The sequence below is a fragment of the Pongo pygmaeus genome, chromosome 18 (genome assembly GCF_028885625.2).
Source record: "Pongo pygmaeus isolate AG05252 chromosome 18, NHGRI_mPonPyg2-v2.0_pri, whole genome shotgun sequence".
Classification (NCBI taxonomy): Eukaryota; Metazoa; Chordata; class Mammalia; order Primates; family Hominidae; genus Pongo; species Pongo pygmaeus.
The window spans coordinates 76202802-76224358 of NC_072391.2; the positions used below are offsets into that span (position 1 = coordinate 76202802).

The 21557-nt window shown below is 42.4% G+C and overlaps 1 protein-coding gene across 1 annotated transcript in view; it reads left to right on the top strand.

The window, feature by feature from the left end:
* Positions 1–21557, top strand: part of WWOX (WW domain containing oxidoreductase) — a 1116547-nt gene that overhangs the window by 825180 nt on the left and 269810 nt on the right. The window lies entirely within an intron of this gene.

Here is a 21557-nt window from a genome sequence, read left to right on the forward strand (position 1 = left end):
CATTTCATCTGCAAAACATGACTTTTCTCTTCTTATTACTCTGAGCATGAAAATAAAATGTTTTCCAAAAGACCTGGCTTTGGCTGTTGTGAGGAAGGCCAGGGACTTGTTCAAAACTCTGATGAGCTCGATGAGCAAATGATGCCAATTTTTAAAAATTTTAATTGACTTTCAAACTGCTCTCACCGTCCACACATAATATGTGGTACTTTTCTGCAAATACCAGCAGCAAGGTAGGACAAAACCAGCTCCCACACTAGCTGTTTGCTTGATATTAAGCTTTGCCAGTCCAATATAGGTCACATTTCCAACCAGATTTTGTGCTTATCTCTACATTACACCTTGTAGCAAGGGGGAAAAAAAGAGCTTCTTGACATCTTTTTGAAGAATGGCGCTCTTTAAAAAAACATAAGGGAACTTTTTTTTTTCAAACACTATAATGAGGGTATTCAAGTCTGCAGGCAAAACAGAGCTGTTTGAAAAGACATTAGCCTCGAAACCGCACTGTGCCAGAATAGATACAGCTACGTCAAAATGCCGCATTTGTTTTGCCATTACTTTTCACTGACTAAAACCATTTGTTAATGAAAGTTCTAGCTGACATAATTTCAGCACCTGCTGATGGAAAGGTGGACTCACTGGTCATGAGGAATACAGTAAAATTAGGAGAGTAAATAGAATCCTGAAGCATTTGAGCTGCAAAATCATAGTAACAACAGCTCTTAATATCCTATAATTGAAAAAGAGATTGCCATTTTCAAAGAGCTTTCACAGTCATTCTCTTAATCAAGTCTCATAATAAAGCTGTCATTGAGACTGAGCAGCTTACTCACATTCTCATTTCACTGATGAGGAAGCTGGAGCTCAGGGAGGTTACATGGATTCTGGATGACTTAGAGGTCATGGAGGTAAGAGAGGAATGGGTTCCTGGCAACTCTTTCTGAGTACTAACTGTTACAGTAAGCAGAGTGTGTGTCTAAACTTCTCATGGGCTACTGTGAGGAGTAAGGGGGTAACTACAAGTTAGAAGGCATGATGCCCAAGATTGTCCTACTCTGGCACCCACTGCAAGTTTGAGGTGGTCCCCAAAACCATCCTCATGTTTGATATTTGCTAGAAGGACTTGTGGCACTTAGCAGAAGCTATTGTATTTACAGTTACAGTTTATTACAGGGAAAGGACAGGTTAAAATTAGATCAGGGAAGAGACAAATGGGGCAAAGTCCAGGACAAGTACCAGATGTGAAGCTTCTATTGTCCACTACCCATGACATCAGGACAGAGTACTTTTCTACTATCTATGTATGGCAGTATGCATGGAATATTGTCAGACAGAGAAACTCACCTGAGCCTCTGTGTTCAGAGTTTTTATTGGGTCTTCATTGTGTAGGTGTGATTGGTTGATTGCCCACATAGTTGATCTCAGCCTCCAAGTCAACTGATAACTGTGGTACAGTGTCCCTACCCTAAGCAATATTGTTGGTCTTTTAAGAATGGTTCATCTGCAACCTAAGGTTAAATGGGTATAGACAGGCCCCACCCTAAATCACATTAAGAGTCTCCAGAGTATGATCAGAGGTGCCCAAGCAAACAAAGACTCTTTTATCAGGAATATATTCTGCATATATTTCAGTGATTTTTTTTTTTTTTTTTTTGAGACAGAGTCTCACTCTGTCACTCAGGCTGGAGTGCAGTGGCATGACCTCGGCTCACTGCAATTTCTACCTCCTGGGTTCAAGGGATTCTTGTGCCTCAGCCTCCTGAGTCACTGGGATTACAGGCATGCGCCACAACACTCAGCTAATTTTTGTATTTTTAGTAGAGACTGGGTTTCACCATGTTGCCCAGGCTGCTCTCGAACTACTGACCTCAGGTGATCCACTCACCTTGGCCTCCCAAAGTGCTAGGATTACAGGTGTGAGCCACCATGACCAGCCTCAGTGATTGTTTTTTAATTTGGAAAGGATTTTATAAGAAAGGATTCCAACTTTCCCATTTACAGAGAAGGAAGCTGAGGCTCACAGGTTTGACTCAAACCATAAAGCTAAGGAGTAACTAAAGGAACTGGAGCTTGGGGGTCCCAGTCCTGGGCACCATTGCTAAGTAATTTGGCCTATTTTCAATAAGGGCTTATTAATCATACTAAAAATAGGAACTGAAAACTAAATTTTTATTTGCCTAGAAATCTAAAATCTTTAGATAGAAATATTCCATATTCAGGAGGCATAATTCTTTTTCTTTTCTTTTCTTTTTTCTTTTTTTTTTTTGAGACAGAGTTTTGCTCTTGTTGCCCAGGCTGGAGTGCAATGGTGACATCTCGGTCCACCGCAACCTCTGCCTCTTGGGTTCAAGTGATTCTCTTGCCTCAGCCTCCCGAGTAGCTGGGCTTACAGGGATGCGCCACCATGTCAGGCTAATTTTGTATTTTTAGTAGAGATGGGTTTTCTCCATGTTGGTCAGGCTGGTCTTAAACTCCTGACCTCAGGTGATCCGCCCAACTCGGCCTCCCAAAGCACTGGGATTACAGGCTCAAGCCACCATGCCCGGCCGTCTTTCTTTTTCTTCCTCTCCTTCTACCTTGCCCACCATAGCTTAATTTCACCAGAATATCATAATTATCAACATCATTATTTCTAGTTCAGATCATTCTAAAAAATAGAGCAGTCATTTTCTTCTACATAAGTCCTAGGTCCAGCCTGCTGGTTTTTGAGCCTACCTTTCCTAATATCTAGTTTATATTTTGTTTTGTTCTTTCTTGGGAATGGGAGTCAGAATATCAACTTTTTCAGAAAAGAGCTTTGAAAATTCTACATGCATAATATATATAAATTTTCCATTCATAGTGTCTTAGCAGCTTTTTCTACAAATCTCTTGGCGGGTGGGGGGACATTTCACTCTTCTATGAATCAAATAATATATGGCTTTTTCCTAGTGGAAAAAATTAGTCGTGTGAACTTTATTCTTCAAGAAAAAGTAGTTTTTATCTGCTTTGGAAATGTCAAAAGGATTCAGGAGTTTCACAAGTGGTGAACTTGGTTGATTGCTAGGAACTGTTTTTAGGTTGTTGTTTTTTGTTTTTTTTTTTTTTGAGACAGAGTCTTGCTCTGTTGCCCAGGCTGGAGTGCAGTGGTGCAATCTCGGTTCACTGCAACCTCCGCCTCCTGGGTTCATGCCATTCTCCTGCCTCAGCCTCCTGAGTAGCTGGGACTAAAGGCGCCTGCCACCATACCTGGCTAATTTTTTTTGTTTTTTGTTTTTTTGTTTTTTTGTATTTTTAGTAGAGACAGGGTTTCAACCTGTTAGCCAGGATGGTCTGGATCTCCTGACTTCGTGATCCGCCCACCTTGGCCTCCCAAAGTGCTGGGATTACAGACATGAGCCACCGCACCTGGCTGCTAGGAACTGTTAATCCCTAGACAAGGCTCTGGTTAGAGAAGGAGAAAGAAGGCTGAGAAGACTGGGGAAGGTACCTGGGAGGTCTCTGAAGCTTGGTCTTGAAGCTGTGAATTCATAGACATCTTGGAAAAGAACTTTATAATGTGGTTAGACAAGTTTTATAAGATGATAAGATTAGGAAGGCATTTTTAGGGGGTGGGTTTGCTTTCAAAATTTGTTTGAAAAATGGAGCTTGCTGCCATCATATCATCATCAAAAATGGAACTTGTCTATCCACAAATATTTGTTAAAAAGTCAGAGAAATGGCAGAATGGAAAGAATCTGAGCTTTGGGGTTAAAATATCTCACTTAAAACTTGTCTTCGCTATAAGCTAATTGGTTGTGCTTGAGTAATTTACTCAAGACTCTCTTCAGCCCAGTTTCCTTATCTGTAAAATCCTTCCACTGTTGTTAGGAGGATAAGAACGCCAGTATTGGTAAAAACATATATCAGAGTCCTTTTGACTGTTTAGAAAGTGTTAATTTACTCCAGGATTATCCATTCAACATTTATTAGTTGGTTTCTGTGTGTGAGAGTAACCATTAATACCTTGAATAAGTTTATAATCTGGTCATTCTATAGAGTTTGCTATATGATGTCGTCTGTTTAAGTATTTCTATAATACCTTATAGACATCTCTTTTAGACTACTTTATTGCAATGCGTTGTGACTGTTGGTGTCAACATATGTGTGAAAATGCATATATCCTTTATTAGGCTCTAGCACACAATGTGCTCTCAATGTTTATCTTTTCAAATAAACATAGTTGGCCAGGCCTGGAGGTTCATGCTTGTAATTCCAGCACTTTGGGGGGCCAAGGCAAGAGGATCAGTTAAGCTCAGGAGTTGAAGACCAGCCTGGGCAACATGGCAAAACTCTGTCTCTACAAAAAATACAAAAGTTAGCCAGGCATGGTGGTGTGTGCCTGTAGTCCCAGTTACTGGGGAGGCTGAGGTGGGATGATTGGTTGAGCCTGGGAGGTCGAGGCTGCAGTGAGCAATGATATTGCCACTGCACTCCAGACTGCATGACAAAGTAAAACCCTGACTTAAAAACAAAAAGAAAACATGCTTATTGGCTAAGCCCTGTAGAAGCCACATGACCAAGGCTGATCATTGCTGCCACTGGGTGGCAGCATACTGGGATTGAGGAAAATAACCCCTCAACTGCCCGGATGATAAACACAAAGTTCTAAAATGGCAACAAAGGGAGATCCACCCTTCTCAGTTATTGTTTGAAAGGACAGCTCTCAGGCAAAATATGTCCACGAAGTTCCATGGAATAATTACCTTCCTTGGTGTTAAAAAATGCCATCATATTTCAAACATGTCCTGCTTTAAGTTCCCAGCGTCTTAACCAGGAACTCGCTTATGTGTGTTGTTTTCTGCTTGTTTCCACTAGGGAGCTATTGCTGTAAAACAGAAGGGATAATATTACAGGGAGGAGATGCACATTTTTAAATATATTTCTGCTTCATCAAACTGTACAGAACTCTTTTCCTCAATGAGAACCAGGTTTTTGCATGTATCTTTTGCCAAGATTTGAGAAGGGAAGTCTCCACCTTCCAGAGCTTTGGTCATATTTTGTTTCTCTCTGAGGGTGAAGATGCTGTTTGTTCTTGCAGGGCAAGGCTTTGGCCAACAAGAAAGCAGTGCTCAGAGGTAAAGAGCCTGGCTCAAGCCCTAGTTCTAGCCCACCAGGGTTTGGTCATTTCTTGGTTTTTCATTTGATCCCACCCTTTTCTACCTTCAGAATGAAGGTAAAATGTGGGACAGTTTCAGACCATGAATGCGATTGCCAGACTGCAGTCAGAGCCAGACTGCAGGTAGGCACTCAATAGATATTTGATAAATGGATGTTAGTCATTTGATTTCTGAAGTTGCATAGATAGCAGCACTTCAACCCTATGTAGTTCACATAACTATTTGCAGTTATATTTTCCTTTAAATCTAAATTGGAGAGAAGGAAGGTAATTAAGGCATAATTATCAGACTTAACCAAGCACTTATTTATTGAGCTTACTTGGTGCCTGGGCTTGTATCTTTTGTTTCTGATTTTTAGTTTCGTTTCAATGCTCCAGCGTGGTGGAATTTGCCTGTGTATCCTTGAATAAATGTCTTTCTTTGGAAGGCAGATTAAGTAGGGATTTCTCTTACTGTTTATTTTTGTTTCTAACTGAAGTTCAATGAATTATTCTTTTACCCAGACACTTACATATTCCTAGCCATCCCTTTTGCTTAAGTTTGCAGAGATTTGTGTTTAAAACTGAATAAACAATCTCAGGTTTTTGTGTGTGTGTATGTGTGTGTGCGTGTTATATGAAGTCTTGCTAGAATGCATAAACAAACAAACAAAAATCATAGTCCCAGATCCTGGATACTGTGGTTGCCTGGACTTCAAAAGCCTTTTGTCCGTATGCATTTACATAATGTATTCTCCATGTTTGGTTTTCATTAAACCCATGAGTTTAATAATAAAGTGTTTGGAACTATGCTTTCCCTACCACTTTTCTTGTTGTGAATATTTTTTCCCCTTCTGAAGTGAATACTGATTTTTCGTTACAGATATTCGATGCTTTGGGGGCCTGTTAAAATAGTTGTGAATACACTTTCTAAATAGATGAAATGTAAGAAATTCTGAGTAGGGGTTTCTTTGACTTACTGGAAAAAAAAATAATAGGAAAGAAAATGTGATCACTTGGTATATTTGGCTCTCTTTCATCAACACTTTTATGGACCCACATTGCTGTGTTTCTGTAATGTGTATAAAACATAGTTTCAGTGATCGTGCAAGCCTCAGTTTTAGAAGATAAAAAGATATGAACTTGAACCCGAGCTTCTCTGTCAAGAGAATTATAATGTGTTTTGACTGTAGGCTTCATTCGAGTTAAATTTACAGTATTTCCCCCTAACAATAACAACAGCCAGAAGTACCCCTTTAAGTTGAGATGCTTGTTAAACTTTACACATATGCATGCATATAAATGTACATTTCTGTATATATGATATACGTTCACATATAGTTACATTAGATTTTTAAAGAATTTCCTTTTTGCCTTGAAATCATTGCACAGAACATCCAAGTAGACATCATGTCAAAATAATCAAAATGTATTTAATGCTCTCTCAGGCAATCCATTTAAGAATAAGAACACAGTTTGGGGGTGATTTTCAGACCGTAAATTGAAATGTAAATATTCAAATTATTTTCATAAACTCTTCAGTTCTGTTGGGCTTTTATGTTATCATACAGTGATTTTCTTTTTGTATTTAAGTTTTCTAGCAGTTCTCTTTTTTAAGAGCCTCAAGTGTCCAATAAAAAGCAAATACTTGAATTTTCAGTTTCTAGGTACTGCATATTTTTCCTCCTGCTTGCCTTATTTTTATAACAGTGATTTATAAAGACATTACTAAAGAATAGGAAAGAAGGATTTTGAAGAGGAACTGCTATATAACACTGCTTAAAAATCTATTTCCAATGCTAAGGAGAGGAAGAAAAATACTGGCACCGTATCCGAGTGGGATCTGGGATCCGAGTGAGATGGCCATACCTTCAGTCATTCTCGTCTCCAAATATTTATTAAGCCTGCTGGAGAAGGACAGGATAAGATTGCCAGGCCCTGCTTCTATTTCTGGGGTTGGGATGGGGACTACAGACCCGCGTGGACTGCATGCTGCAGCCAGCTCAGGAAAGACTGCAGGAAGGGCATTTAGGAAGGCAGCTTTGAAAAGAAAATGGAAAGACGAGGTTGCAGAGGGTCAGTCCAAGGTGAGCAGAATCTGACCTCGGGCAATGCCATAAACCCAAGAAAGACTGGGTTTCAGGCACAGGAAATGCGATTGTGCACGGACCCTTGCCTTTTTACCCAGTATCTAGCCCATCCTTCTTTATTAGAAACAGAATTTTCTAAGAGGTACACGGTAGTTTAGGATAAAAATTCGCTGTCCTAATTGCCCTTGCAGCTAGCTCTCTGTGACCCTGTGACCATGTGACCCAGTTCCAGCCAATGGGGTGGCAGGAAAGTCCCACATGGACTTCTTGGGCGTGTCCTTCCGGGAAGCATGGCTTCTTGCCTTCTTCACACTCCTCCTTCCCTCCGGGCTGTCTGGGGTGTGGGGTCTGGCAGAGAAACAATATTGTCAATGGAGACGGGAGGAACTTGGGTCCTGAAAATTACACCATGCCCCAGAGCCTGGGGTGGATTATTTCAGGACCTTGCTTTCTTCCTTTCTTCCTTCCTTCCTTCCTGCCTGCCTGCCTGCCTGCCTTCCTTCCTTCCTGCCTTTCTTTCTTTTTTTTCTTTTCAGACAGGGTCTCCTCGCACCCAGACTGGAGCGCAGTGGCACAATCATGGCTCACTGCAGCCTCAACCTCCTGGGCTCAGGCAATCCTCACACCTTAGCCTCCTGAGTAGCTGGGACTACAGGTGTGCACCACCACACCCAGCTAATTTTTGTATTTTTTTTTTTTTTTTCTGTAGAGACAGGGTTTCACCATGTTGCCCAGGCTGGTCTTGAACTCCTAGCCTCAAGTGATCCAGCGGCCTCAGCCTCCCAAAGTGCTGGGATCACAGGCATGGGCCGCTGCACCAGGCCAGGACTTTTTTTTTTTTTTTTTTAAACAAACTTCACTCAGTTTGAATACACCGTTATTTGGGTTTCCTGTTAATTGCAGTTAATCCTGTTGAGTAGATGTATTAACGACAAAGGGCAGAATGAAAAAATGAGTGAGTAAAGTGAAGGAGAAGAACTTGCTGAAAAGTCCTGGCAAGGTTCCATGGCACCTGTGATGCTTCCACCACACATATTTGCTGAGTACCCACTGTTCATAGGTCAGTCACTATGCAAGGCACTGAGGTGACCAAGACAAGCAGAATGGCAGTTAAATGTAACACGGGCTTTGTGGTCAATTAGTTCTGGGTTCATTCTCAGGCCCTATCACTAACTAGTACCCTTATGAACCTGGACATGTCACTAGCAGCCTCAGTTTCCTCATCCATAAAATGGGGATAGCAACATCTATCTCCTACAACTGATGTGAGTATCACATGAGAAATGCACATGGAATGTTTTACATAGTGATGAGCATATGTTAAATAAGAATTTAATAGATGTTAGTGAAAGCAAAATAAAAGGTCCTATCATTGTCCTTAAGGAGCTTACGAAAACAGAGCTATATGCACATCCGCAGACAGTTACCACACTCAGAAATAGTGGAAAACTGACAAGACCCTGGAGATGCTCTGTGGGGAGGGATAATGGGAACCCAGGTCAGTACGCTCTAGGAACGGTAAGAGAAACTCCCAATCTGAACGGTAGTCAAGGAAGGTCTTCTTCTCTTTGGAGATTGAAAGGCTGAGACCGTACCTGCCCTGCTAAGGAAATGAACAGGATGGAAGAATGTTGGAGGGAAAATGGGAAGTCTTCAGCACATAAAAGTTTGAGCTGGAAACGAAATATACAACTCTGCATAGTCAGCATATTTTGCTGGGCTGGGCCAGTTTAGCTCAACAAGGATTGCTGGGCATCTGCTTGGAGGAGAAAGGTGAGGATACAAAGGCAATGAGTATACGATCCTTGACCTTGAGAAACCTATAGTCTAATAGAGGAGGCACATATAAAAGTAATTAGGTATAATATAGTGCAGAATATGCAGTCATGGGGTCATCTACAGGTCTGCCTGGAATACAGAGGGACGAGTGTTTCATTTTCTCCAACTGTTCACAGAGGACAAGACACTTGGGCAGAAGTTTGAAGGCAATTCCAGGTTGGCAGTACCCACTTGATGTGGTTTAGCTGTGTCCCCACCCAAGTCTCATCTTGAACTGTAGCTCCCATAATCCCCATGCGTCATGGGAGGGATTTGAATGGTGGGAGGTAATTGGATAATGGGGGTGGGTCTTTCCCATGCTGTTATCGTGATAGTGAATAAGTCTCATGAGATCTGATGGTTTTATAAAGGGGAGTTCCCCTGCACAAGCTCTCTTGCCTGCTGCCATGTAAGACATGAGTTTGCTCCACACTGGCCTTCTGCCATGATTGTGAGACTTTCCCAGCCATGTGGAACTGTGAGTCAATTAAACCTCTTTCCTTTATAAATTACCCAGTCTCAGGTATGTCTTTATTAGCAGCGTGAGAACAGACTAATACACCACTTGAATTGCTGGTATGTCTGAGGGGCTTGACTCCCAGTCCTTCGAACATGGAGGGGTAGCCCTTTTTCTAAGCTCCTCATAAAGTATTGTATCCAGTTCTTCAGAAAGGATGAAGGTATCTGGTCCTGTCCACAAGCAGAGAAGTGCTTCTTATACTGACCAGGCAGTGACCTAACGCAGTCCTTGAGACAATTCCAGGTGCCCCTCAGGCCGTTTTTCCACCCTGGTGTTTTTCTTTGTATAGACAGCCTATGCCTGGATAAGAACATGCTGCGTCAGACAGTTCTTTTTCACTTTGCCCCTCAAAATGTGCACACCGACAGCCACAGATAGATCCCAGATGTCTTTTTCCTGCTCTTGCAAACCTTGAAGTGGGCCCTGCCGGCAGGCACACCTGCCAAGGAAAATGCTGTCCTCGAAATGTTCCTGGCACCGTTTTCAAGAGGTGCCGACCAAGAGCTGGAATTGCTGACCTCCCTGAAAGAGAAGCCTGCAGCTGCGGCCTCTGGGGTGAATTCGCCCCATGGGAGGACCCGGTAGAGTTAAAACAGACTATATCCACATCACAGAGAGCTGGCCCATTGCTCAGGGCCTGGGAAGTGGTAGGGAGGGACCTTCCCAGAAGAGAGATGACTCAGGCTGGTCCCAAGCCCCTCCTGGAGAACAAACAGACAAGGTGAAGAGCAAGGAGGCATTTGGAGGTCATCTGGCCCAGCACTCTTGTCTGGAAGACAGATATAAGTTCCATAAAGTCACTTAGCAGGAGAATATAGTCCAGGTTGAACCCTGCTGCCCGCCCTCTGGTTGAAACATCAGTGTTGAATCAGTAGACCACGTCCTGTCCATACCTTGGGAATTAGACTCACCCAGACTCAGTTAAGAGTTTCTATGAGACAGAGGGCTGGACTGGGGGAGCAAGGCTTGCAAATCGAAAGCATCAGTTGCTACCCGTGAGCACCATCTCCCATAGGAGACTGTTCGAACACTTTTTTAAAAGGCAAGATGTTGGCCAGGCTTGGTGGCTCATGCCTGTAATCCCAACACTTTGGCAGGCCAAGGCGGGTGGATCTCCTAAGGTCAGGAGTTCGAGACCGGCCTGACCAACTTGGCAAAACCCAGTGTCTACTAAAAATACAAAAATTAGCTGGGCATGGTGGCGCATGCCTGTAGTCCCAGCTACTCAGGAGGCTGAGGCGGGAGAACTGCTCGAACCCAGGAGGCTGAGGTTGTGGTGAGCCAAGATTGTGCCACTGTACTCTGGCCTAGGCAACAGAAGGAGACTCCGTCTCAAGAAACAAACAAACAAAAAAGTCGAGATGTTGACATAACAGTTCTGAAGACCAAGGTGGTGGAATAGGTTAGGTTAGGTTAAGATATGTCAGAGGAGCCAGTGTGAGCTGCTCCTTTAAGACGTGAATTAGCTCATTTTCATGCTGCTGATAAAGACATACCTGAGACTGGGCAATTTACAAAAGAAAGAAGTTTATTGGACTTACAGTTCCATGTGGCTGGGGAGGCCTCACAATTATGGGGGCGGACAAGAGAAGAGAGCTTGTGTAGGGAAACTCCTGTTTTTTAAAACTATCTGATCTCGTGAGACTTAATCACTATCACAAGAACAGCATGGGAAAATCCTGCACCCATAATTCAATTACCTCCCACCAGCTTCCTCCCATGACTTTTGGGAATTGTGGGAGTTACAAGTTACAATTCAACATGAGATTTGGGTGGGGACACAGCTAAACCATATCAAAACATAACTATAGCTGAGTGAGGTGGCTCGCACCTGTAATCCCAGTGCTTTGGGAGGCCACTGTGGGAGAATTACTTGAGGCCAGGAGTTTGGGGCTAGCCGAGGCCACACATAGAGACACCGTCTCTCAAAAAAATTTAAAGAAACTTAGCCGGGGCCGGGCACGGTGGCTCACGCCTGTAATCCCAGCAGTTTGGGAGGCCAAGGTGGGTGGATAACAAGGTCAGGAGATCAAGACCATCCTGGCTAACATGGTGAAACCCCGTCTCTACTAAAAATACAAAAAGAAATTAGCCGGGCGTGGTGGCGGGTGCCTGTAGTCCCAGCTACTCGGGAGGCTGAGGCAGGAGAATGGCGTGAACCCGGGAGGCGGATCTTGCCGTGAGCCGAGATCGCGCCACTGCACTCCAGCCTGGGCGAGAGAGCAAGTCTCTGTCTCAAAAAAAAAAAAAAAAAAAGAAACTTAGCGGGGCGTGGTGGTGCATACCTGTAGTCCTAGCTACTTGGAAGGCTAAAGCAGGAGGATCACTTGAGTCCAGGAGGTCAAGGTTGCAGTGAACTGTGATCACGCCACTGTACTGCAGCCTGGGCAACAGTGTGAAACCCCATATCAAAAAAAAAAAAAAAAAAAAAGAAACATAACTTATCAAACCGTGAAACTTATAGAGAACATGATTAGAAAGTAGCATCTGTTTTTACCCTACCCTCTTCCCCCGTGACCCACCACCATGCAGGCCTTGCTAATGTGGGGTCCTTGTGGAGGATCTTCAGGATCTTCAGTGCCAGAACCCAGCAATTAAACTCTTATTTGACAGTGGGGCCACAGCAGATTTAAAAGGACAATGACATGATAACAAGTGTGTTCCTGAGAGATTTAAATGCAGGCCTATAGAGAGCAGATGTTAAGAAAGAAGAAGCAGACTGGGCATGGTGGCTCACATCTATAATCCCAGCACTTTGGGAGGCCAAGGCAGGTGCATCACTTGAGCCCAAGAGTTTGAAACCAGCCTGAGCAACATGGTGAAATCTCATCTCTACAAAGAATACAAACATTAGACACTTTTCACAAGAAGACATTTATGCAGCCAACAGACACATGAAAAAATGCTCATCATCACTGGCCCTCACAGACATGCAAATCAAAACCACAATGAGATACCATCTCACACCAGTTAGAATGGGGATCATTCAAAAGTCAGGAAACGACAGGTGCTGGAGAGGATGTGGAGAAATAGGAACACTTTTACACTGTTGGTGGGACTGTAAACTAGTTCAACCATTGTGGAAGACAGTGTGGTGATTCCTCAAGGATCTAGAACTAGAAATACCATTTGACCCAGCAATCCCATTACTGGGTATATACCCAAAGGATTATATATCATGCTGCTATAAAGACACATGCACACGTATGTTTATTGCAGCACTATTCACAATAGCAAAGACTTGGAACCAACCCAAATGTCATCAATGATAGACTAGATTAAGAAAATGTGGCACATATACACCATGGAATACTATGCAGCCATAAAAAAGGATGAGTTCATGTCTTTTTTAGGGACATGGATGAAGCTGGAAACCATCATTCTCAGCAAACTATCACAAGGACAAAAAACCAAACACCGCATATTCTCACTAATTGGTGGGAATTGAACAATGAGAACACTTGGACACAGGAAGGGGAACATCACACACCGGGGCCTGCCGTGGGGTGGGGGGAGGGGGGAGGGGGGAGGGATAGCATTAGGAGATATATCTAATGTAAATGATGAGTTAATGGGTGCAGCACACCGACATGGCACATGTATACATATGTAACAAAGCTGCACATTGTGCACATGTACCCTAGAACTTAAAGTATAAAAAAAAAAATTAGCTCGGCGTGATGGCACCTGCCTGTACCCCATCTACTTGGGAGGCTGAGGTGGGAGGATCACTTCAGCTCAGGTGGTAGAGGCTGCAGTGAGCTCACATCACACCACTGCACTTCGGCCTGGGTGAGAGTGAGACCCTGTCTCAATTAAAAAAAAAAAGAAACAGCAACAACAGCAGCTAGGGTCCAAGAAACAAGCTAGCAGGGTGTGGTGGGATTGTAGTTGCTGGATGCTGAAGTACTGCCGACACAGTGGGTTTGGAGAGTAGGAGTGAAAGAGTGGAGACTGGCCATAAGTTGGGAGGGTAAGTAATTGGTCATGATTGAAAGGAAAGAGAAGGAGGTAATGATGACTTTTGCTCTGGGAACCGGAGAATGGTGGTCCTTGGACAGAAATAGTGAAGGCAAGATGAGAAGATGTAATAGGCAAAGGCAGTGAGTTTAATGGTTGACTTTTGGTATTTGCTGTGTATGCCCTCTGTACCTTTGACCTGGGCCTTCAACCCTTGGACAGGGCTTAAGGTGGCTGCATCCCAAGTGGTCCATCCCAAACGAGTTTTCCCTGGACTTATCTGGAATGACTCTGAACCTTTTGAAGACCCCAAAACTAACCCAAGCTTTGCATGATCTCCCCAGGATGGGTAAGACTTCTTACTCTCTAGAGCTCTTTTCTCTGTAGGCTTAGCTACTCGGTGAATAAATAGATACATAAGTGCTTGCTAGCAAGCAGCTGAGGCAACCTATTAAAATCCATGCCAGTGGTAAAGTTAGCCTGCTTTCTGGTAAGAATTTCAGAATTCCAGGACGTCTCAAATTTCTAGCTGGTACACCTTGGCCAAGGTCCACAGACTGGATGGGTTTTGAAACATGCCTTGATTGTACTTTTTCCTCTTGGTTTGGAAACCAACTTACCCTAGGTAAGGAGAGATTTCTGACAACAGCTCAGCAATCACAGTTTCCAGAAAATGGCTCCAGTGGATCAACTATGAGTGAAGAAAAAAAAAAGTCAGTGCTACTGTTTGAAGTATGTCTAGAGTATGGTTTTAATCAATCACTGTCAAGCTCATATAAAATTCCAGGCTTCTGTAACTCTTTAACTTGAAGTATTACAGGGTGTCTCATGCTAAATGGAAGCCAAGAGAAGCAAGGAGTTTTTCATGGTTAAATCTTGTAAAGATGCTTTTTAAAGCATATTAATCCATTAGTAATCCATTTGGATTTGGGAATACGGTCATATATTGTTTGGTACAATATGTACTAAACCTGGTCCCGGAAAATTAAGTGGAAATATAGGTTTAAACTACAGGAACTTCAAAATAGCTTCTCAATAATTCCTTCTCATCAATCATTCCAATGCCTAGATTTAAAAAAATGTTGATATATCAAATTTCCATCAAGAGGAACATACATATGGATTTTTGGAGAGGGGAGCAGAGCAGAAGAGAAAACTTTCAACTTTTAATGGTATTTCAAATTTACCTGAAAGTGACGCAAATAATACAAGCAACTTTTTACCATGATTCTCCAATACACCTGCATCTTTAATTGTGCTAATTTGATACAGGTGTAAGATTATGCATTAACAAAGACGTCCTTTTTCTTTGAGTATGTGTTTTCTATGGTTATGTAAATTATGGAGGTGCTAAACATACCTTTAGAGAACTTTGTATTTTTTTAACTTTTTTTTTTTTTTTTTTTTTTTTTTTTAAATAGCTATGGGGTTTCGCTGTGTTGCCCAGGCTGGTCTCAAACTCCTGAGTTCAAGTGATCTGCCTTGCTTGGCTTCCCAAAGTGCTGGGATTACAGGCATCTGCCACCGTGCCCAGCTTTAGAGCTTCATTTATTTATTTATGAGACAAGATCTCACTCTGTCTCCCAGGCTGGAGTGTAGTGGCATGATCTCGGCTTACTGCAACCTCCGCCTCCTGGGTTGAAGCGATTCTCCTGCCTCAACCTCCTGAGTAGCTGGGACTACAGGCACATGCCACCATGCCAGGCTAACTTTTGTTTCTTTTTAAATAGAGGCCTGTTTTTACCATGTTGGCCAGGCTGGTCTGGAACTCCTGAGGTCAAGCAATCTACCTGCTTCTCCCACCCAAAGTGTTGGGATTACAGGTGTGTGCCACCATGTGCGGCTATAGAGCTTTTTAATGTGCCAAGGTCTGTGTTCATTGTTTTCTTATTCCTCATCTGACTTAATTCTCAAAGTCCTTGCCTAAGGTATTGCTGTCCTCACCGTCCTATGGGGAGGTAGGTCACTTTCCCAAGTCTGGGCAGCCAGCAGCAGGGCTGAGATCCCCACTCAGACCCTGTGATTTTATTTTTCATGTCCTTGCATCTGGCGCTGAATGTCAGGACCTTCCTGGCCTCTGGGAAAGACACAGGATGGCTGTTTTGAGAGGAGTGTGAAATATGTGAAGGCATGACTTCCACACACCTGGACATGAACTAGAGATGAGGTGGGGAAAGACAGGAAGTAGATCAGTGTTGCTCAGACCCTACCTTTTCCAACTAGGGTGTGGACCATCCTTCAGAGCTTGGCCTCCAAGTTGGAACCCGTGTATACCACTGACGGTGTTTCCTGGGATGGTGATATTTATCAAGTGCAAAGGCCCAGACACAGAGAGCTTGAGGACCACTGTGTGAGACAGTGAAACCCTCAAAGGCAAGAGCTCTGTTTCATGAGTTTTCTGTCTCCTGCAGCTGTCTCGGTGGGCCTGTTTGAGCTGACCTGTCCCCTCGGTATTAGCAACTGGCAACAGTGGGCTTTTGTTAAATATGGCAAATATTAAGAGTCGTCTCTGGGCATTTTAGTTTATTCATTCATTTGTTCATTTATTCCACAGGGATTTATTGTGCATTTTCTGTGTACTAACTGTTGGGGAGATAGCAATGAAGGCAGACTAAGTGTCTTTGTTCTAGTGCAGCCATGTAGTCAATGAATGAAAGAGTGAGCAAGATACAGGAGAGAAGTGAGGTATGGCCCATTATACCAGATAAAGTGATAGAGAGGGGCTGGCGAGGAGAGTGGTCAAATTTCAGGGAAGTCAGAAAAGTCTTTAAGGAATCTGAAGGCTTAGCTGCCAGGGCCAGCCACATGGGTACTGGAGAGTGGGAGGCCCAGGCAGGGGGAATGCTGGCTTAGCACAACTGAAAAATACAAAGGTAGAATATGAAGTGTAATGACATGGTTTAGATTGAAATCTGATGTGGATGGAGAGGTTTTGTGGCCTTTCAGCCCAAGGTTTGAAAAAGAAATGGAATTTCTAAGTGGAGTGGGCAGCCACAGGAAGGTTTTAGACAGGACAGTGGCCCCACTGGATTTGCTGCCCATTGACTTGGGCTCAAAGTCATGTCCATGTTGCTATTACAGATGCCTCCCAGAACAGTTTATATAATCATCAACATATAGTCATAGAGCATCTTCTGTCTGCTAGACACAGAATTGGGTGTTGGGCTTTAAAGATGGACAAACGGCAGTACCTGGTCTTGAGAGGCTGCTACCTGGACGGTGTGTTTGCCATCCTCAGTAATGTGTATCCCTTATGGATGATGCTCAATGACTTTACAATTGCTGGGACACTTTTTAGAATTTTCTTTTTGTGCATTACTTTTGATTCTTGGTTCTTTCTTTGCCATTAGCTCACCAGTGGCAAATATGTATCCTTTAAGGGTGGACTCAATTTTTTAAGAAATGGCCAAAAGTTTGTTTCAAGTCTAGTCTAATGAATAAAGCAGGAAATTTATTTTTGGCAAAAGTGGCAAATAAAGAGGGCTGATTTTTGTATATGGCTACTGAAAGGGCTTAGAATGCCATTTTATCAGATTGTCAAATTATTCAGTGATCAAATATCGAATTATTAAAAATTATCAAAAGGAAGTTCCCTGAAACACAAAAGTGTTTGGGCTTTGTAGGTACCCAAGTCTACTGGGAAAAATCCCCATTTCTGGGTAACCCAGCCCCTTTTAATGACAACTTCAGTTCTCCAAATTCCACTTCCCCTTTTAGCCTGCCTCCCTTCCGTCATCCTTCATCAAGGTGACATAGCCTGCCTCCCTTCCGTCATCCTTCATCAAGGTGACATAGCCTTCCTCCCTTCCGTCATCCTTCATCAAGGTGACATAAGTCTGGCGATCTTTTTGGCATAGACATGTGGATGTTGTTTTTGACATTTGTACATGCTTTTGCTCAAGTTGAAGGCCCAAGTTTACCCAATTCAACTGCCCCCACCCAGATAGAATATTCATGGTTAGACCATAAACTCCAAATAACTGGAAATTTTAAATCTATTTTTATATGTATACAAAAACCACAGGCCTGAAGCTTTTAAAAATAAACGTTACTTTCATCCCATTATACAAAAGTGCATTTGAGGTGGTCATCATTTTATTTGGGCCAGGGTCTTCCGAGACTTGGGACAATAATATATTTTTTCTGTTTTAGGCTAATGTATGCAGATTCTTAAAGCATGAATGCATGTATTACACACATTATAAATTCAAGTAATAGAAGTGTTTGTGTGTAGAAATAGACAGAATATGGAGTATATATTTTGTATAAAATAACCTCTGTGGTATTTGTTTACCCTGATTTTTTGATTTATGAGTCATCATTGCCCACTATACAAGAAGAAAAATAAATATGCAGAACACTGGTAGATTTTTAATGGGGCTACTTCCCATCTTAGCTCAGTGTTTCTCTACCGAAGCTGACCTTGAAATTGCTTTTCAGATACAAGTCAAAATATGCAAATTCCAGAATCAGGAGGAGTATCCGGTGTTAGGAGTTCTTTCGAAGTCACATTTTTACATCATTTCCATCGACATCCCATGTTCCATCTGCTTCTCAATCCATTAGTATCTGAGTGGGGGTATATAGGTTTTCTCAAATGCGCTAATCTCCACAGAAGTTAAAATATCCTTAAACAGGCATGTTCACGTACGTCTTTCTCACTTTTGTTTCTTTTTTTACATTAACTTTTTTTTTCCCCCTTTTGAAGGACCACAAAGCATATCTACCCAGCGGGTTTACTTTTTTTTCCTTTTCAGTATTCATGATATCAAGGCCCTGTTTGTTATCTTATTGTCCTCTTATCCTGGTCCTTAGAGTCTTTCAAGAGAAGAAGTTGATCCCGGTGTAATGTACAGCTTCATTCTAGTAAGTTGTATCGGTCATGTATTTTCATTCACTCTTCATGTCTATGCTGTTCATTTGCTTGGATCCCAAGGAATTTTCTTCTGTCACCCCCCCACCTCACCCCACTCATATTTCATAAGGGTCTTCTGGGGCCTGCATGGTGTTGGGATGTATGTATCACTTTTCCCTTGTTATGACCAGAAAGACTCACAACCATGAATTTCACTGAAGTTTATGATTGGTCCCTGATTGCCTCACATCTTGCACAGAATCCTCTTCTAGAAGCATTCTTGCAGTTAGATAAACAAGCAGATATACTGAACTGGTGCATGAATGAATAGGAAATATCCCAGTTGCAAAGGATAAATCTATCATGTGGTGGAGAGCGTGTTCAGGCAAAACATTTGGTTCTGCGGTCGCTTGGAGAATTGGGCCTGTGCTATAATTAATGCCACGAGCAGTAAAAGGACATTAGGGATGTCGTGCGTGTTGATTATTTCTTCATTTTGTTTATCCAAGTTTCCCCGCCTTGGAAGCTCCGTGGCCATTGCCAAAGAAAGCCCTGGAGACAAAGCGTTAGCCGTTGCTCCTCGTAAGCGCATCATTACCTTCCTCCGAACAAAGTCCTTTTTTTTTTCTTTTTTTTTTGTCAATAGAGGATGAAAACATTATTGGATTCAGGAGTTCATAGTAGTCCTGTGTGAAGCTGGGGACGGGGGGATAGATTTATGAAATGGACCATTTCAAATGGCATTATCTTCCCACAGTGAGGTACACCTTTCATAAATCATGGGAGAGTGCTCAGAAAATAGAGCATTTGTTATTCCTGCAGTACATTGTATTTGCATCCCCCCTACTCATAGGAAAGAAGAAATTCTCAGGTTTCCTTTTCCGGGTTTGAAAACGCAATTAATCCCCTTACAATGAAATTATATTTTTAAAAAAGGTATCATAATCAAATAAAAAAAGTACTTCATATAAGTCAAGGATGGTGCTTTCACTACTTTTTTTTTTTTTTTTTGTAATTGTGGTGGTTCTTTTTGCCCACTTATTTAGGCCTTAATTTAATTATGGTGCTGATTAAGTTCTTTGGTTTTATTTTTTACTGTAAACATTGTGCTATATTCCATAGGAAAATGTAGATAAATGTGGGTCATTGGTAAATAAAGCGGGTGGGAGTATTGGCGAGCATTTCTTTCCCACTCTCTACCTCTCCCGGTCTAGCCGCTGATGGGTAATTACTCTTTAGTATGCCCAAGTTCAAATTAGGTATGACTGTGATTCTAACACGGAAGCTCCCTCCTTTTCTAGTAGCTTGGATGTGGTTTGTATGGAGAAGCAGAGTGGGTGCATCTTTGTGTGTTCTTGACATAGTTAAAGAATTTGGTATAGACAATTCCCTTTAAAGTAGTAGGCTTCTTAAATAATGTTAGTTGTTCCTTGCACTGCCAACCCATCTTGAAGAATTATTCAAGTTGTAAGGGGTTAAAAGTCATCAAGCTGATTGAAAAGCCAAGAACCTCTAGCGCAGCCTACCCCTTGATATTTGATACTCTCTTTTACACTCTCAGGAGCAGTTTTGAAGACACGCTGTAAAAATGTATGACAGCAGTTTGAAGATAAGTCTATTGCCCCAAATAATCATAAGAAGAAGACAGAAGAAAAATTGACCCCTGTACTCTGGGCAGTGGGATGGGGGAAAAGCAAGGAATTAATAAAAACCCACCAGAATATATTATTTCAGACAATTAAGGAGAATGTTACATTTTAGAGGTAGCTTCATCTCAGAAAGTTTGAAACACGCTTTTCACACATGTGGCATGAAGAGAAAACGGAATGGAATGAGCACTAATGAGGACCTTGAACTTAACTAACTGAACTTGATGGTCATCGCAAGACATAGGGGAGAAATATTTTGAGACATCATTGTGCAGGCAAACATGAGCAAGAAATTGAGAAATCCGTTCATGCACTTCTCTCTGGTTTCCTGGAAGGGATGAATTCCAAATCCCGTGGCTCAGGTCCCAGGTCAAAGACAGCTCTTCAGAAGAGATGTTCTTTGCTTCTTTGCTGACTGCCCATCCCCTCCTCTCTCTCAAGGAAATAAGATATTCCTTTGCACGTATATAATGGAGCAGTCTTGGATTTGTATCAGATCAACTTTGGATGAAAGCCTGCCTTTCTGCCTTTATTTTTCCTTATCTCTCCTGCTTCTGCTTCCTGTTTTGTTAAATAAGGGCAATGACGGCAACTATTTCAAATTCCTATAAAGTTTTAGCTAGATAACGAATCAAGGTGGCAACACATGGTAGGTTCTTAAATAATAGTTGCTGTTTGAGTGCTTTCTATATGATGTGCATTTCATTTTGCACTTTACAAATAACCTCTTCTTTTTTCAGTTTAATCTTCAAAAAGATCCTGGGAGGTAGGCGTTATTGTGCCCATTTCCTGGATAAGGAGAATAAGGTACGCTAAACGAGTAAAAAGCAACCCAGGATCCAAACCCTGATCTCTTTGGCATTCTAGATTACACTCTTATTTACTAACTGTTCATCTCCTTTGACTGCAGCTCCACTCCCCTAGGCCAGATAACCCGTCCAGACCTGGAGAACTCCTAGAGGGAGAAACAGGGAGGACCCAGGCACATAAACTTGTAGAGCAGCTGAGTTATCAGATCTCCCAAGCCACGTGGTTATCGAGCTTTATCAGAGCAGCCTTGCTCTTGCAGTTTCTGACACATCACCGTTGATCAGTCCTGGGAAACAAACGAAATAGAGGGCGATGGCTCCACTCCGTGTGGCCCTGTCAATGGCGTGGACGCAGCTGAAAAAAATGCAGAGAAGAGTGTAGGACACTGGAAAAGTAGCAGGGTGTGCGATTGCAGGGATGGAACCAGCAGTTAAAGGCAGCCCTGCCAAGACCATTAAGCTTCTTGCAGCTCCTTCTGGATCCCAGAAGGGAAAATCTTTCCCACTGCGCATCACTATTTGGTGGACTAAATGGCTCCCTGATGTCCTGAAAGAGCACAGCTTCTGGAAGTGTGGTATGTGGTCCCTAACATGAAGCAGCAGCCACAGGAACCCATCATTCCTGCTACCCAAGGCCTCCATTGCCTGATTTTCTGTTGTCAAAAGAGTTCATTTTCAGGTTCTTCACCAGATATTTTAGAAGCTCATCAAGGAAAGGACGTTTGAAGAAAAATAAACAA